This window comes from Hyperoodon ampullatus (genome assembly GCF_949752795.1).
Source record: "Hyperoodon ampullatus genome assembly, chromosome: 10".
NCBI lineage: Eukaryota > Metazoa > Chordata > Mammalia > Artiodactyla > Ziphiidae > Hyperoodon > Hyperoodon ampullatus.
The window spans coordinates 70727653-70742071 of NC_136923.1; the positions used below are offsets into that span (position 1 = coordinate 70727653).

The window sequence follows — 14419 nt, forward strand, 5'->3', positions numbered from 1 at the left end:
TTTGCTCATACGTAAGTACCATGTATATTCTTATTATCCTTTCTCTCTGATACAAAATTACCATACCATATATATATGTGTGTGTATATATATATATGTACATTATTTTGTGTCTCACTTTTTTCACTTAGTGCATCCTATAATCATCTATATGTTCATAGGTATCTTCCTCATTAAAGGCACACCTCGGAGATATCACTGGTTTGGTTGCAGACTACCACTATAAAGAGAATATTGCAATAAAACGAGCCACATGATTTTTTTAGTTTCCCAGTGCATATAAAAGTTATGTTTACACTATGCTGAAGCCTATTAAGTGTACAATAGCATTATGTCTAAAAAACAACGTACATATCTTAATTTAAAATACTTTGTTGCTAAAAAATGCTATCATCTGAGCCTTCAGCAGGTCATAGTAGTAACATCAAAGGTCACTGATCACAGATCACCATAACAAATATAATAATAATAATAAATAAAAGTTAGAAATATTATGAGAATTACCAAAATGTGACACTGAGATATGAAATGAGCAAATGCTTTTGGAAAAAATGGCGCTAATAGACTTGATTGACACGGGGTTGCCACAAACCTTCAATTTGTAAAAACTGCAGTATCTTTGAAGTGCAGTAAACTGAAGCACAATAAAACAGGTATGCCTGGATTTATTTTTTTTTACAGCTACATGCTCTTCCATTGTTTATATGCATCATAGTTTATTCATCCATTCTCCCATGGGTGGGCATGTAGGTTGTTCCCAATATTTTGCTATCTTCAGTAATTCCTCAATTAATAATCTCATGCTTGCGGTTTCTCATATTATTGGAGATGTATTTTTCAGGGTAAATTGCTATGGGTGGGATTGCTAGATCAAGGATTAATGAATATTTTCAATTTCCCTTACAGAAGGCTATGCTGTTTTGCACTCTCACCAACAATATGACATGCACAGTGTCACACAATCAACAATATGATTCACAGTCTCATCAACAGAGTGTTGGTGAAGCTTATTTTTCACCAATATGACAAGTGAGAAATGGCATCTCGGCATAGTTTTAACTTATTTCCTCTTATTTTAAGTGAAATTGAGCACATTTTCCTATACTTAAGGACTATTTGGACTAAGATACCATCTTGGAGACCCTGTGAATAAACCCAGGTGTGCAATGATACCGGCAGAGATTAAGGATGATGACGGGGTGGAGGCTAGAGTGAAGCTTCAGGACCAGTCCCACAAGGGGACTGATAGGCTTTAGTGAATATAGAGCAATGGCTGAGAATCTTCTGTGGTTTTCATCTATTTGTTGTTGTTGCCTGCTGGATAGAGAGAGCAGAGCGAGCCTTCTTTGTCCTTTGGCAAGTCTCTCTTCACAGCTCTGTCCAAAGACTTACATGCTAACACTGGCAGGCATGCTACAGATGCCATAAGCTGTCTTTTCCCAAAGTAGAGTGTTGGGATCTTGCAATCTCTCATCACACCAAGTGAGGTCAAGTAAAAAGTGCTGTACCTCTGCTTCAAATGAGGATTATTTCTGCTAGAAATAACTAGCTGGCCTGTAAGACCTGTGACCTTCCTCTGATCTCTCTTCATTCTTAACTCCCCCCTTGGTCTGTCCCAGGGTCTTACTGAGGCTTCCCCTCTTTCCAGGGACCTTGCCCTGTTTCTGGTTCCTGCTCAGGTAGTAGCCTTTGTTCGGAAGCTCCATGTTTGGTCATTTTCTTGGCCTCTGAGTGAGTTTTGTCCTAGGTTTGATTCTTCTTTCCTCTGGTCTCTCAAGTACGTGGTGACTGTAACCCTAGCCTCCCTCTTCCTGGCAGTTGAGCCCGCCTACTCAGAGGGCTGTGCTCCAGCGCCTCGCTGTTCTCCCACCAGCCACCAGGAGGCAGTAAGCAATAACGGATGAAGCTTCCCAGCTAAAACCTACCCCTGTTCTCCTCCCAGCTACACCCTTCCCACTCCAAGAAGTGACTCTCCAACTTCTGTGTAAAATGAAAGAACTAAAGGATTCCTTGTTATTTCTGGTCTGGAAGCTGGGATGGTGGAGGAGTTGGGAACAGGAGTGCATTTGAGGGGGAATTACAGAGTCCCGTTTGGGTTGTTGAGTTGGGAAAGACAGTGGAATGTATCTGAGTGGGGATAGAGTGTATCACGTGGACTGGAGCCCAAGTGAGAGGTTTGAGCGCATTTGTGCAGAGATAACAGTTGAAGCCAGAGATGGGGGTGACCTCTCTAAGATTCACTGGCTAAATCTGTGTGAATGTCCTCAGCTAGAAGAATCCTTATTAATTTTCCTGATTGTCCACCCCATTCAACAACACTCTTGCTTCCAGTGAGGCCCACCAGCTATAATTGGGCCGTGGTAGAGAACCCCCTGTTTCTGCTGATCAGAATCTGCACTCTGAAGTTAGCATCCATAAACTCGAGAGAAGAGGGAAATCTGGGGAAGGGGACCACAAGTCCTTCTCCGCGATCCTTGCTTAAGAATGCAGAATCCCTGAAGTAGAGGGGGGGAATCCATCTGAATAAATGCTTTAAAATAAGTAAACGCCCTCCCAAGAGCTTAGATACCTTGCTGACAGGGGCCATAAAAATGCATAGTTTATTCACATTTTATTATCTAGATTTATAAGGTACCAAGGACTCTGCACATTCAACTACCTCAATGTCGAAAACAGTTATTTTCACTTTTAGTCATTAGCAGTTATGCATATTTTTCTACCTTCTGAAATTTAGCAAGTGTCTTATTAAACTTTTATATTCATTTCTATGCAGGATGAATTTAATTGTATTCCTTTTAGTGTTAGCTGAATTTTGAGCTCCAGATTTTTATTAAAAAATTTATGCTCATTGATATTTCATGTGTGAAGAGGTATATAAAGCTAGGCTGGTTTGGATATGATAGTGCACTAATATGTCATTAGATGGTTAATTGTTTATTTTATACACCGTTATGTTTTTTAGTTAGTTTGCATTTTATTATTCTTGACCCCAACTATCCCACCCAACAGAGATGACTTAGACATCTCCCCCAAACCACAAAGCTGCAGGTCCAATATGAGCCACTTCCCATATTTACCCCAAAGAGAGATTTTCTTCTAGAAGTATCTCAGGACCAAAGCTCATGGAGTATTATAGTTCCTGTTCTTCATCTCAGAGTGTCTATGGGGACTGTTTTCTTGAAAGCCCTTGGGCTTTGAGGTACATAAAGATATTCACAATTCTCCATTATAGCTAGCTAACTAGGCTTCTGCCTTGCCTATCTTTGCAAACAGAAAACCACCTTGTGGAAAAAAGAAAGGTAAGCTGTACAACCCTGGCATTCTGTGCCTAATAAAATATGTGGTAGAACAATGATCTGTAGAGCTTGTCCAGTTCTTATGCAAAATGGGTCAGATTTTCAGGGCTTCATGCCCCCATCCATAGCTTGAGGACTGTTTTCAGATCACCTCATAAAAAATCAAATCACCCTCATGAAAATGATTTCTTAGGTGAAATCTAGCAGCAGCATATCCATCAACCCCTCCCTGAAGCGCTGGTGAACATGATCAGTGCCAGCCAAGAACAAGCATGTCGTTTCCTTGCTGGTATGCACTGTTGGCACCCAGTCACTGGTGCAGAGCGTGTTTCCAGAAAGGATTCAAGATGGAGGTGAGCCGAGAGAGCTCCTGAGAATCCCAGATATGGGGTCTTTCCCCTTTTTTATTTGTACCTAGAGCAGGTAGGAAGAATGAGCTAGGATTTTCTTAGTATGAATGGAAATTTACTGCTGTTTTCTTCTCTTTAAACTTTAAAGATCTGTGTTTAAATATAATCATATTTAAATTATATCTGTCTGATTCGCCTGTGTTTTGAGGAGTATACGTATATATTTCCCTTTGAATGTGGAAAGGTGCCAGGAAATCGATAGTAATGATAACATACTATACTTTTACCATAAGAAGGAAAAAATAATTAAATTTTCATGCCCTTTAAATATTGGAGAATTGCTCTCCTTTATATTTGAGGTTTAATAAAATCCAAGCCAGTTGGCCTCAATTCAATAAACAAGTATTTATTGAGAACATACTCTCTAGCCAGCTTGGGGATACAAATATCAGTAAGAGGCAGTCCTTACCCTTGGAGCTTATAGTCTATTAGGGAAGATAGGTGAGTGACAGATAGTTGTGCAATTCGATATGGTAAACTCTAAAATCAGGAGGGATTATACACTCTGCTGTGAGAGCAAAGGCAAAGGAGTAATAAATTCCAGCTTAGGGGTCAAAGTAAGCTAGTGAGACAGTCCACATCTGAGTCGTACCTTAAAGGATGTGCTGGAGTTCTCAGTCTAGAGAAGGGGTGGGGAGGAAGTGACTGCAGTATGGGGGTGGGGGGAACAGCAGCAAGAAGGACAGAGTGCAAGGACAGAGGAAGATAATGAGCAGGGAGGATGTGTACGTATATCAAATCATCAAGTTGTACACCTGCAATATGTACAATTAAAAATAAATAAATAGAAATAAAAGGAATCCAAATTGGAAAAGAAGAAGTAAAGCTGTCACTGTTTGCAGATGACATGATACTATACATAGAGAATCCTAAAGATGCTACCAGAAAACTACTAGAGCTAATCAATGAATTTGGTAAAGTAGCAGGATACAAAATTAATGCACAGAAATCTCTGGCATTCCTGTACACTAATGATGAAAAATCTGAAAGTGAAATCAAGGAAACACTCCCATTTACCATTGCAACAAAAAGAATAAAATATCTAGGAATAAACCTACCTAAGGAGACAAAAGACCTGTATGCAGAAAATTATAAGACACTGATGAAAGAAATTAAAGATGATACAAATAGATGGAGAGATATACCATGCTCCTGGTTTGGAAGAATCAATATTGTGAAAATGACTCTACTACCCAAAGCAATCTACAGATTCAATGCAATCCCTATCAAACTACCACTGGCATTTTTCACAGAACTAGAACAAAAAATTTCAAAATTTGTTTGGAAAAACAAAAGACCCCGAATAGCCAAAGCAATCTTGAGAACGAAAAACGGAGCTGGAGGAATCAGGCTCTCTGACTTCAGACTATACTATAAAGCTACAGTAATCAAGACAGTGTGGTACTGGCATAAAAACAGAAAGATAGATCAATGGAACAGGATAGAAATCCCAGAGATAAACCCACGCACATATGGTCAACTTATCTTTGATAAAGGAGGCAGGAATGTACAGTGGAGAAAGGACAGCCTCTTCAATAAGTGGTGCTGGGAAAACTGGACAGGGACATGTAAAAGTATGAGATTAGATCATTCCCTAACACCATACACAAAAATAAGCTCAAAGTGGATTAAAGACCTAAATGTAAGGCCAGAAACTATCAAACTCTCAGAGGAAAACATAGGCAGAACACTCTATGACATAAATCACAGCAAGATCCTTTTGGACCCACCTCCTAGAGAAATGGAAATAAAAACAAAGATAAACAAATGGGACCTAATGAAACTTCAAAGCTTTTGCACAGCAAAGAAAACCATAAAGAAGACCAAAAGAGAATCCTCAGAATGGGAGAAAATATTTGCAAATGAAGCAACTGACAAAGGATTAATCTCCAAAATTTATAAACAGCTCATGCAGCTCAATAGCAAAAAAACAAACAACCCAATCCAAAAATGGGCAGAAGACTTAAATAGGCATTTCTCCAAAGAAGATATACAGACTGCCAACAAACACATGAAAGAATGCTCAACATCATTAATCGTTAGAGAAATGCAAATCAAAACTACAATGAGATATCATCTCACACCAGTCAGAATGGCCATCATCAAGAAATCTAGAAACAATAAATGCTGGAGAGGGTGTGGAGAAAAGGGAACACTCTTGCACTGCTGGTGGGAATGTGAATTGGTACAGCCACTATGGAGAACAGTACGGAGGTTCCTTAAAAAACTAAAAATAGAACTACCATATGACCCAGCAGTCCCACTACTAGGCATATACCCTGGGAAAATCATAATTCAAAAAGAGACATGTACCAAAATGTTCATTGCAGCTCTATTCACAATAGCCCGGAGATGGAAACAACCTAAGTGTCCATCATCGGATGAATGGATAAAGAAGATGTGGCACATATATACAATGGAATATTACTCAGCCATAAAAAGAAACGAAACTGAGCTATTTGTAATGAGGTGGATAGACCTAGAGTCTGTCATACAGAGTGAAGTAAGTCAGAAAGAGAAAGACAAATACCGTATGCTAACACATATATATGGAATTAAAAAAAATGTCATGAAGAACCTAGGGGTAAAACGGGAATAAAGACACAGTCCTACTTGAGAATGGACTTGAGGATATGGGGAGGGGGAAGTGTAAGCTGTGACAAAGCGAAAGAGAGGCATGGACATGTATACACTACCAAACGTGAGGTAGATAGATAGTGGGAAGCAGCTGCAGAACACGGGGAGATCAGCTCGGTGCTTTGTGACCGCCTGGAGGGGTGGGATGGGGAGGGTGGGAGGGAGGGAGATGCATGAGGGAAGGGATGTGGGAACGGATGTATATGTATGACTGATTCACTTTGTTATAAAGCAGAAACTAATAAAAAAAAATTAAATAAATAAATAAATAAAACAATTAAGCTCAGTGAGAAAAATGACATAGATTAGGGCACCTACACAAAGGGACAATCCAAGGAAGGATATGAGGATGTAAAGGAGTATGATGTGTGTGGGGAACCGAGTCCAATGTGCCTAGAGCATGGTGGGGAGAGGGGCTTGAAGAGAGGTGTCACCTGACCTCGAGGCTGATGCAAATGCAGGGATTGGCTTTTGAAGATTTTGGGTGTCATGGGAAAGACTTTGGGGCAGTTCTGAAGGCAGTGGGATGAAGATGCTGAAATTTTCTAGATGGATGCTAGAAATGATTTGGAAGTAGGACTTGGAAACCAAGAAGTGCTGGGAATAGGACATCAGGAGGAAGCTACCTCTGAATTCGTAAGCTGGGCAGCTGGGCGAAGACATTGTTAAAGGAGATGGGGCAAGAAACAGTTCAGGTGAAGGGAAAGGGAGAATTATAACAATGAGTTAGGCTTGGGGTTTGTTTGACTAAGGAAACAGAGAGCCCTAGGAGTCAATGGAAATGTGGGTACATGGAGTTCATGATAAAGTCAGAGATTTAATGTTGTATTTCATGATACTTAGTAAGATGTCAGTGACAGTGACACCTACATCTTGTCTAATACAGCAATCCACCCATATATTCTATCTTCACTGTATCTAAAGCTACAATGAGATCATGGAATATTATGAATCACATAGAAATTAGATTTCTGAAATATGCTTATAATAGCATGTGGATCCTTCACCTTTGATAACTTCATTTTGTTGTCCCATCAGCTATTCTCATAGGATTTTCCCCGCTTAGAGTTATTTGCATTTTTCTTATACTTCGTATGACTTTTTAAAACTGGGATAACACCATACTTCAAAATTTAGGAATGGGTTGCAAGTGCCTTTGGTGCCATTTTACCAGAATGTTTTGCTTTCTATTCATATCTTCAACTGTGTATGTGCTTGACATGTTCATCTTTCAACTTTTAAAATAAATGTCTTTTGGGATACTCTAAAACCACAACATCTGAATAGAGGCTACTCACCAAAAATTAATTTAAAAATTAAAATTGGGCTTCCCTGGTGGTGCAGTGGTTGAGAGTCCGCCTGCTGATGCAGGGGACATGGGTTTGTGCCCCGGTCCGGCAAGATCCCACATGCCGTGAAGCGGCTGGGCCTGTGAGCCATGGCCACTGAGCCTGCGCATCCGGAGCCTGTGCTCCGCAACAGGAGAGGCCACAACAGTGAGAGGCCTGTGTACCGAAAAAAAAATTAAAATTATATGTAAAATTACACAAAATCAATTTTCATTTGTTAAAAATCACCTTTTATCTTATTGCCCTTATTGTATAATTCATATGTTTAAAGGTCATGTGGAGTTAATACCCCAACTCTGGTTGGGTTACAAACATTTACTGCTCTGACCCTCATAATCACCGTATCCGACCCAAAATCCAGCATGTAAAGCCTGGTGGCAGTTGCAGTTACCTTAGCTACGACTTTTGGTGAGGATGTGGTTGTCTGGACATGCAGGTTTGAGCCCTGATGCCAATCAATCAATAAAAATGATTCTACCTGCCAATCAGTTGATAAAAATGCTGAAGACAGAAGCATCTCAGATTGGGAACTCAGCCGGCTTGAGAACGGAGAAGAGCTAGTGTTTCAGTTCCATGATGAAGCAAACAAGGACAGCTGCAGGCTTTGCCTTGTGAGGTGCCAGGCATCCTGACTGCAGAGGAGAAGGTGGGAAATGAGCTACTGACTGCAGCCGTGAGCAGCCTTGCTGAGCATCAGAAGAGTGACCTAATAGAGCCAGTCTGCAAGGACTGGAAAGGAAGGACCAGATACAGCAACTTATTCATGGCTATAAAAGGGAGAGCTTGACATGCCCACACCACTGGATATCTAGAAACTTTCTTGAGTGAATTACAGCAGGAGAAAATCCAGACTTCTATGCAGTGGATGCTTGATGCATTTTTAGAAGACTAAGCCGTGTGGCTGACAGGGTCTTGGTGCTCCGGCCAGGTGTCAGGCCTGAGCCTCTGAGGTGGGAGAGCCAAGTTTAGGACATTGGTCCACCAGAGACCTCGCAGCCCCTCATAATATCAGTCAGCAAGAGCTCTCCCAGAGATGCCCATCTCAACGCTAAGACCCAGTTCCACTCAACGACCAGCAAGCTGCAGTGCTGGACACCCCATGTCAAACAACTAGCAAAACAGGAACACAACCCCACCCATTAACTGCCTAAAATCATAATAAGTTCACAGACATCACAAAACACACCACCAGATGCAGTCCTGCCCACCAGAAAGAAAGATCCAGCGTCATCCACCAGAACACAGGCACCGGTCCCCTCCACCAGGAAACCCACACAACCTTACCCATTGGAGGCAGAAACCAAAAACAACAGGAGCTATGAACCTGCAGCCTAGGAAAAGGAGACCCCCAAACAAAGTAAGTTAAGCAAAATGAAAAGACAGAGAAATACACAGCAGATGAAGGAGCAAGATAAAAACCCACCAGACCAAACAAATGAAGAGGAAATAGGCAGTCTATCTGAAAAAGAATTTAGAGTAATGATACTAAAGATGATCAAAAATCTTGGAAATAGAATGGAGAAAATACAAGAAACGTTTAACAAGGACCTAGAAGAACTAAAGAGCAAACAAACAATGATGAAAAACAGAATAAATGAAATAAAAAATTCTCTAGAAGAAATCAATAGCAGAATAACTAAGGAAAAAGAAAGGATAAGCGACCTGGAAGATAAAACAGTGGGAATAACTAACGCAGAGCAGAATAAAGAAAAAAGAATGAAAAGAATTGAGGCCAGTCTCAGAGACCACTGGGACAACATTAAACACACCGACATTCGAATTATAGGGGTCCCAGAAGAAGAAGAGAAAAAGAAAGGGACTGAGAAAATATTTGAAGAGATTATAGTTGAAAACTTCCCTTATATGGGAAAGGAAATAGTCAATCAAGTCCAGGAAGCGCAGAGAGTCCCATACAGGATAAATCCAAGGAGAAACACACCAAGACACATATTAATCAAACTATCAAAAATTAAATACAAAGAAAAAATATTAAAAGCAGCAAGGGAAAAACAACAAATAACATACAATAGAATCCCCATAAGGTTAACAGCTGATCTTTCAGCAGAAACTCTGCAAGCCAGAAGGGAGTGGCAGGACATATTTAAAATGATGAAAAGGAAAAACCTACAACCAAGATTACTCTACCCAGCAAGGATCTCATTCAGATTCGACGGAGAAATTGAAATCTTTACAGACAAGGAAAAGCTAAGAGAATTCAGCACCACCAAACCAGCATTACAGCAAATGCTAAAGGAAATTCTCTAGGCAGGAAACACAAGAGAAGGAAAAGACCTACAATAACAAACCCAAAACAATTAAGAAAATGGTAATAGGAACATACATATTGATAATTACCTTAAATGTAAATGGTTTAAATGCTCCAACCAAAAGACATTGACTGGCTGAATGGATACAAAAACAAGACCCATATATATGCTGTCTACAAGAGACCCACTTCAGACCTAGGACACATACAGACTGCAAGTGAGGGGATGGAAAAAGATATTCCATGCAAATGGGAATCAAAAGAAAGCTGGAGTAGCAATTCTCATATCAGACAAAATAGATTTTAAAATAAAGACCATTACAAGAGCCAAAGAAGGACACTACATAATGATCAAGGGATCAATCCAAGAAGAAGATACAACAATTGTAAATATTTACGCACCCAACATAACATAGGAGCACCTCAATACATAAGGCAAATGCTAAGAGCCATAAAAGGGGAAATTGACAGTAACACAATCATAGTAGGGGACTTTAACACCACACTCTCACCAATGGACAGATCATCCAAAATGAAAATAAATAAACACAAGCTTTAAATGACACATTAAAAAAGATGGACTTGATTGATATTTTTAGGACATTCCATCCAAAAACAACAGAATACACTTTCTTCTCAGGTGCTCATGGAACATTCTCCAGGGTAGATCATATCCTGTGTCACAAATCAAGCCTTGGTAAACTTAAGAAAATTGAAATCATATCAAGTATCTTTTCTGACCACAATGCTATGAGATTAGATATCAAATACAGGAAAAAAACTGTAGAAAATACAAACACAAGGAGGCTAAACAATACACTATGAAATAACCAAGAGAACCCTGAAGAAATCAAAGAGGAAATCAAAAATACCTAGAAACAAATGACAATGAAAACACGATGACCCAAAACCTATGGGATGCAGCAAAAGCAGTTGTAAGAGAGTTTATAGCAATACAATCCATCCTCAAGAAACAAGAAACATCTCAAATAAACAACCTAACCTTACACGTAAAGCAACTAGAGAAAGAACAAAAAAACCCCAAGGTTAGCAGAAGGAAAGAAATGACAAAGACCAGATAAGAAATAAATGAAAAAGAAATGAAGGAAATGATAGCAAAAATCAATAAAACTAAAAGGTGGTTCTTTGAGAAGATAAACAAAATTGATAAACCATTCACCAGAGTCATCAAGAAAAAAAGGGGAGAAGACTCAAATCAACAGAATTAGAAATGAAAAAGAAGTAACAACTGACACTGCAGAAATACAAAGGATCATGAGAGATTACTACAAGCAACTATATGCCAATAAAATGGAAAACCTGGAAGAAATGGACAAATTCTTAGAAAAGTACAACCTTCTGAGCCTGAACCAGGAAGAAATAGAAAATATGAACAGACCAATCACAAGCACTGAAATTGAGACTGTGATTAAAAATCTTCCAGGGCTTCCCTGGTGGCGCAGTGGTTGAGAGTCTGCCTGCCGATGCAGGGGACACGGGTTCGTGCCCCAGTCCGGGAGGATCCCACATGCCGTGGAGCGGCTGAGCTTGTGGGCCATGGCCGCTGAGCCTGCGTGTCCAGAGCCTGTGCTCCGCAGCGGGAGAGGCCACAACAGTGAGAGGCCCGCGTACCGCAAAAAGAAAAAAAAAATCTTCCAACAAACAAAAGCCTAGGACCAGATGGCTTCACAGGCGAATTCTATCAAACATTTAGAGAAGCACTAACACCAACTCTTCTCTAACTCTTCCAAAATATAGCAGAGGGAGGGACACTCCCAAACTCATTCTATGAGGCCACCATCACCTTGACACCAAAACCAGACAAAGATGTCACAAAAAAAGAAAACTAAAGGCCAATATCATTGATGAACATAGATGCAAAAATCCTCAACAAAATACTAGCAAACAGAATCCAACAGCACATTAAAAGGATCATACACCATGATCAAGTGGGGTTTATCCCAGGAAGGCAAGGATTCTTTAATATATACAAATCAATCAATGTGATACACCATATTAACAAACTGAAGGATAAAAACCATATGATCATCTCTATAGATGCAGAAAAAGCTTTGGAGAAAATTTAACACCCATTTATGATAAAAAACCTCCAGAAAGTAGGCATAGAGGGAACTTACCTCAACATAATAAAGGCCATATATGACAAACCCACAGCCAACATGATTCTTAATGGTGAAAAACTGAAACCATTTCCGCTGAGATCAGAAACAAGACAAGGTTGCTCACTCTCACTGCTATTGTTCAACATACTTTTGGAAGTTTTAGCCACAGCAATCAGAGAAGTAAAAGAAATAAAAGGAATCCAAATCAGAAAAGGAGAAGTAAAACTGTCACTGTTTGCAGATGACATGATACTATACATAGAGAATCCTAAAGATGCTACCAGAAAACTGCTAGAGCTAATCAATGAATTTGGTAAAGTAGCAGGATACAAAATTAATGGACAAAAATCTCTTACATTCCTATACACTAATGATGAAAAGTCTGAAAGAGAAATTATGGAAACACTCCCATTTACCATTGCAACAAAAAGAATAAAATACCTAGGAATAAACCTACCTAGGGAGACAAAAGACCTGTATGCAGAAAACTATAAGACACTGATGAAAGAAATTAAAGATGATACAAACAGATGGAGAGATATACCATGTTCTTGGATTGGAAGAATCAACATTGTGAAAATGACCATACTGCCCAAAGCAATCTACAGATTCAATGCAATCCCTATCAAACTACCAATGGCATTTTTCACAGAACTAAAACAAAAAATTTCACAATTTGTATGGAAACACAAAAGACCCCAAATAGTCAAAACAACCTTGGGAAAGATAAACAGAGCTGGAGGAATCAAGCTCCCAGACTTCAGACTATACTACAAAGCTACAGTAATCAAGACATAGGTACTGGCACAAAAACAGAAAGATAGATCAGTGGAACAGGATAGAAAGCCCAGAGATTAACCCATGCACATATGGTCACCTTATCTTTGATAAAGGAGGCAAGAATATACAATGGAGAAAAAGCAGCCTCTTCAATGAATGGTGCTGGGAGAACTGGGCAGCTACGTGTAAAAGAATGAAATCAGAACACTCCCTAACACCATACACAAACATAAACTCAAAATGAATTAAAGACCTGAATCTAAGTCCAGACACTATAAATCTCTTAGAGGAAAACAGAAGCAGAACACTCTTTGATATAAATCACAGCAAGATCCTTTTTGACCCACCTCCTAGAGAAAGGGAAATAAAAACAAAAATAAACAAATGGGACCTAATAAAACTTAAAAGCGGGCTTCTCATTGTGGTGGCTTCTCTTGTGTGGAGCACCGGCTCTAGGCGCACAGACTTCAGTAGTTGCAGGACACGGGCTCTAGAGCGCACGGGCTTCAGTAGTTGTGGTGCACGGGCTTAGTTGCTCCATGGCTTGTGGGATCCTTCCCAGATCAGGGATCAAACCCGTGTCCCCTGCATTGGCAGGCGGATTCTTAACTGCTGCGCCACCAGGGAAGTCCCACATTTATGTTGTTTTAAGCCACTTATTTTGTGGTAATTTGTTACAGCATCAATAAAAAAAAACTAATGCAGGTTTTAATTTTTAAAATTTTCATGAGTTCTATCTGGCTCTTTTTCAAATAAGCTATTCATGTTTATAGTTTCCTGTTTCATACTTATATTTTCAATCACCTTTTTATTCTTCAATATAGTAAAAACATAATGTGCCTCTGAAAATTCACTGTCAGAGATCTTTGCAGGCCTGGTTCTGCTTCCTTTTGTTTAGTTGGCTCTTGCTCACAGTGCCTGTTTCTCTGAGTTTTTTAACTCCTGACTGTGAGCTCATGTTTATTGGAAATTAACTGTTGGATTCTTTGAGACTTGGGTCGAAGGCATATTGTTCCAGGAAAGATTTATGTTCACATCCGCCAGATGCCACCTGTGTCTTCCTGGGACCACCTGAAAATAAATCTTTAGCTTGAGGTTTTTCAAATCACACAAGTAAATGAATGAATGTTAATTAACATCACAAATTAAGAATTCTTAGGAAAGATTTTTTTTTCCCACCAAGCTAGGTAGAACGATTTACCTACCATCCCCTTCTGACAAGTGGGTTATTTCTAGTTTACTTTTATACTAAGTGATTAGCCCTATGAAGTCCCAGATTTATGTAGGAGTTTCCTATTAGACTTTCTTCCTTGGGCATATGGGTTACCTATTCTCTCATTGTACCATCCCAACAGACACGCAAGAACACCAGGGCTTAGTTGATGCCCCCTTGGTAAAATCTGGCTTATGTTTCTGGATTCCAGTTTTCATTCTATATTTTGTTTGACCCTCTGGATTTCTTAGTTTCTTGCCAGTTCAGTAATGTTTTTCATATCTTATCCAGCATTTTTAGCTATTTTCAGGAGAGTTGTTCAGGGTAACAATTGCACTGTACTGT

At 39.6% G+C, this 14419-nt stretch overlaps 1 protein-coding gene across 1 annotated transcript in view; it reads left to right on the top strand.

Annotated features, from left to right (window-relative positions):
• DNAH8 (dynein axonemal heavy chain 8) overlaps nt 1–14419 on the top strand; it is a gene marked incomplete at both ends in the record, with an annotated part of 333524 nt that overhangs the window by 300140 nt on the left and 18965 nt on the right. The window lies entirely within an intron of this gene.